The sequence below is a fragment of the Coregonus clupeaformis genome, chromosome 30 (assembly GCF_020615455.1).
Source record: "Coregonus clupeaformis isolate EN_2021a chromosome 30, ASM2061545v1, whole genome shotgun sequence".
Classification (NCBI taxonomy): domain Eukaryota; kingdom Metazoa; phylum Chordata; class Actinopteri; order Salmoniformes; family Salmonidae; genus Coregonus; species Coregonus clupeaformis.
The window spans coordinates 37618465-37622835 of NC_059221.1; the positions used below are offsets into that span (position 1 = coordinate 37618465).

The following is a 4371-nucleotide window of genomic DNA, read 5'->3' on the forward strand; positions in this document are numbered from 1 at the left end:
CGGACCAGGCAAGGAGGGCATTAATCAGAGAGGCAACAAAGATACCAAAGATAACCCTGAAGGAGCTGCAAAGCTCCACAGCGGAGATTGGAGTATCTGTCCATAGGACCACTTTAAGCCGTACACTCCACAGAGCTGGGCTTTATGGAAGAGTGGCCAGAAAAAAGTCATTGCTTAAAGAACAAAATAAGCAAACCTGTTTGGTGTTCGCCAAAAGGCATGTGGGAGACTCCCCAAACATATGGTAGAAGGTACTCTGGTCAGATGAGACTAAAATTTAGCTTTTTGGCCATCAAGGAAAACACTATGTCTGGCGCAAACCCAACACCTCTCATCACCCGAGAAACCATCCCCACAGTGAAGCATGGTGGTGGCAGCATCATGTTGTGGGGATGTTTTTCATCGGCAGGGACTGGGAAACTGGTCAGAATTGAAGGAATGATGGATGGCACTAAATACAGGGAAATTCTTGAGGGAAACCTGTTTCAGTCTTCCAGAGATTTGAGACTGGGATGGAGGTTCACCTTCCAGCAGGACAATGACCCTAAGCATACTGCTAAAGCAACACTTGAGTGGTTTAAAGGGAAACATTTAAATATATTGGCATGGCCTAGTCAAAGCCCAGACCTCAATCCAATTGACTTAAAGATTGCTGTACACCAGCGGAACCCATCCAACTTGAAGGAGCTGGAGCAGTTTTGCCTTGAAGAATGGGCAGAAATCCCAGTGGCTAGATGTGCCAAGCTTATAGAGACATACCCGAAGAGACTTGCAGCTGTAATTGCTGCAAAAGGTGGCCCTACAAAGTATTGACTTTGTGGGGGTGAATAGTTATGCACGCTCAAGTTTTCTGGTTTTTTGTCTTATTTCTTGTTTGTTTCACAAGAAAAAATATTTTGTAAATCAAATGATACAAACCCCCAAAAAATCCATTTTGTAAGGCAACAAAATAGGAAAAATGCCAAGGGGGGTGAATACTTTCGCAAGCCACTGTATGGGCGCTGTGGCTTAGTTGGTTAAAGCGCCTGTCTAGTGAACAGTAGATCCTGAGTTCGAATCTCAACAGTGCCTTTTCAAGCTGTTCATTGTACCCATTGGTGGAGAAGATCTGAGGGGAGGTACCTTTGGTTTTCTCATCCAATTTGTTTTGAGAAGTAGGCGTGGCGAGAGGAGAGAGGACGTCAGGAGTATGCAATTGAGATATCCAATTTTACGGAAAAAGGCCCGTTTTTGAAAGAGTTAAAACGTAACAACTTTGTAAAACTGAACTGGCTAACAACTCAAGCGTTTAGCCGTCTTGTACACGTCACTGTCCCATCATGACTAACCTCTAAGAGCAAGCTCTGGTAGCTCGCCGTGATCGTATAGTGGTTAGTACTCTGCGTTGTGGCCGCAGCAACCCCGGTTCGAATCCGGGTCACGGCATAGTGGTTCACAATGTCATGGCAAAAGGGCTGTATTTTGAACGAGTTACAACTTACTGTGTAAGCAAAGAACCTCAACAAGTCTTCCATTTGACAAAGTCCCTCAACTAATTTTAGGTTAATGAGTTACATTAACGAAAGCTTTCAGAGGTTCTTCACCAATTTCAGTTGACACTCAAATTTGAGATTTACTGTCCGCGAACAACACCAAAGTAAGGAGAAATATTGTATGAATCTGAATTTCTACTCATAACATGCAAACCAACTTTCACATGTTCAGGGACCACTTTTGGTCCCAAACCACAGTTTAAGAAACCCTTTTGCTAATCAATTGAAGGTGTCCGTACCGTTTCCAATATTAGGAAATTACATTTGTTTTGTGATGTGATTTTGTAAGACAGAGATATGGGTTAAATTAATGACTGTTTTGATTGAACATAGGTTTGGGTTTTCATACCCACAATAGAAATGACATGTATTGGTGCTGTGGCTTAGTTGGTTAAAGCGACTGTCTAGTAAACAGGAGATCCTGAGTTTGAATCTCAGCAGTGCCTTTTCAAGCATTTCATTGTGGAGAAGGTGAGAGGGGAGGGACCTCTGGTTTTCTCATCCAATGGGTTTTGAGAAGTAGGCGAGGAGTGAGGACGTCAGGAGTATGCAATTGAGATATTCCAATGTCACGGAAAAAGGGCACTTTTTAAACGAGTTAAAACGTACCAACTGTGTAAAGCTGAACTGGCTAACAACTCAAGCGTTTAGCCAGCTTGTACACGTCACTGTCCCAGCATGAGTAACCTCTACAAGCAAGCTCTGGTAGCTCGCTGTGATCGTATAGTGGTTAGTACTCTGCGTTGTGGCCACAGTGACCCTGGTTGAAATCTGGGTCGCGGCATTGCAATACACAATGTCCTGGCAAAAAGGCTGTATTTTGAACAATTTAAAACGTACTGTGTAATCTAATTCATAAGCTAATTTACTGGATAACTAGACAACTCTGCAATTAGACAAAGTCTTCCAACTCACGGCAGGTTGATAAATTAGATTAATCGATTAATCTGCTAGTCCAGAGGTTCATAAACTTTCTCAGCTCAAAACCCAAATGAGAAATGTACTGTCCTCTCGAACGACCCAAATTAAGAAGAAATAGTCTGTGATTATAAATGTTTACTCATAACTTGCGACCCACTGCTCAAATGCCCAGGGCCCACTTTGGGTCCCAACCCATAGGTTAAAAAACCCTGCTCTATATATATATAGCTCTACTCCATTCTGCTGCTGCTGCCCTGAGGGCCCGGGCACAGGGGGCATGACCCCACAACAGCCACCCAGACACTGGCTAGAATGGGAGACTTTACTGGCTTCTCCCCTATCGTCCTCAATGTTTAGTCTCAGACCCCCTACTGACCCTCAACATGGTCCTTAGTCTCAGACCCACTACTGACCCTCAATATGGTCCTTAGTCTCAAATCCCCCTCACCCTCTTTCTTTATCTAATGCACACACAGCAAGCGTAAGGATGTGTTACCAGCCACACACAGACACACACACACACAGACACACACACACAAAGACACACACACACAGACACACACAGAACGCTGTTTCTCTGTGCTGGAAATCAGAAAAAAGACAGCAACAGAAACATTGTTTGGCTCCAGCGTAACAGCAGACCTTTGTAACCTTTACGTTCGCAATCGGTGAGAGACTGTGCGGAGAAGAGCCTTCATATCCACAGGTCCCCACACAGCTCTGAGAAAGGGGAGTTTAAGGGAACTGTGACACACTGTAATCGCACAGCCACAACTCAGAACCTGAGGAGAGAATGAAGCTAAGTGAATCAGACTAAGTGACTTCATCAGAGAAGAGAACATGTTGTGAGAACTCTGCCTCTTCCAGAGAAGGAGAAAGACGTTGGGGTACTGAAGTGGTTGAATAAAAAATAAACTGTTTTAGAATTATGCTGCACATTGCAGAATAGAAAGCAGCTGCAAATGGAAAATTGTGTTGGCCACCTTCTCTCTGCCTTGGAAGACCTTTCAGCAAACACATCACTCTGATCTCTAAGCTTGGACCGCTAAAAACCGTCAGTATTGAAATGATTCATTCCTTTCTCTGTGTCTATGATTGAGAGTCATTCCTCTATTCTCTCTGAGTGGTTGGATTAGCTGAAACATGTTTTTACACTGAACTCACTAGCCAGACTCATGGCACTCCACACAATGGCTGTGGGAAGATACTATACTGAACTGTAAGTGGATATTCATGGTGGGGGGAAGAGGAGAGGAGGGGAGAGGAGGGAGAGGAGAGGAGAGGAGAGGAGGGGAGAGGAGGGGAGAGGAGGAGAGAGGGAGAGGAGAGGAGAGGAGAGGAGGGAGGTGAGGGAGGGGAGAGGAGGAGGGAGAGGAGAGGAGAGGGGGAGGGGAGAGAGGAGGGAGGGGAGGGGGGAAGGAGAGGGAGGAGAGGAGGGAGGAGAGGAGAGGGAGAGGAGGGAGAGGGAGGAGAGGGAGAGGAGAGGAGAGGAGGAGGATTATTTTGCTGATCTCTCTCTCTCTAACTGGTCAAGCCGAGGCTACAGTTAGAGTAGAGGTCTCTGGGTAATTTAACATGACACGGTATAGGTGGAATGACAACAGATTGGATGGTTGTAATACAGATTGTTGGGGCTGGTGATAACAGGCCAGATCTTGTTTTCAGAGCCATCTGTTTCATGTAGTGTCTCATCTCTGTCAGTATTAGTTATCATACCGATGAGAGAGAGAGAGAGAGAGAGAGAGAGAGAGAGAGAGAGAGAGAGAGAGAGAGAGAGAGAGAGAGAGAGAGAGAGAGAGAGAGAGCCTACCTACCTCATCTAGCCACTGATACTAGCCAAACGTTTAGTAACCCGGCTATCCCAGTGGGCTGCTCTATCCATTCCGGCTATCCCAGTGGGCTGCTCTATCCATTCACT

General features: G+C 45.4%; 3 non-coding genes across 3 annotated transcripts; all 3 read left to right on the top strand.

The window, feature by feature from the left end:
- The first annotated feature begins 997 nt into the window (after nt 1-997).
- Nucleotides 998-1071, top strand: trnat-agu. The gene has a single exon. It is a non-coding gene; the product is annotated as a tRNA-Thr (tRNA).
- Nucleotides 1072-1353: 282 nt separating this feature from the next.
- trnah-gug lies at nt 1354-1425 on the top strand. The gene has a single exon. It is a non-coding gene; the product is annotated as a tRNA-His (tRNA).
- Nucleotides 1426-1904: 479 nt separating this feature from the next.
- On the top strand, nt 1905-1978 carry trnat-agu. Its single transcript has one exon. It is a non-coding gene; the product is annotated as a tRNA-Thr (tRNA).
- Nucleotides 1979-4371: the final 2393 nt, after the last annotated feature.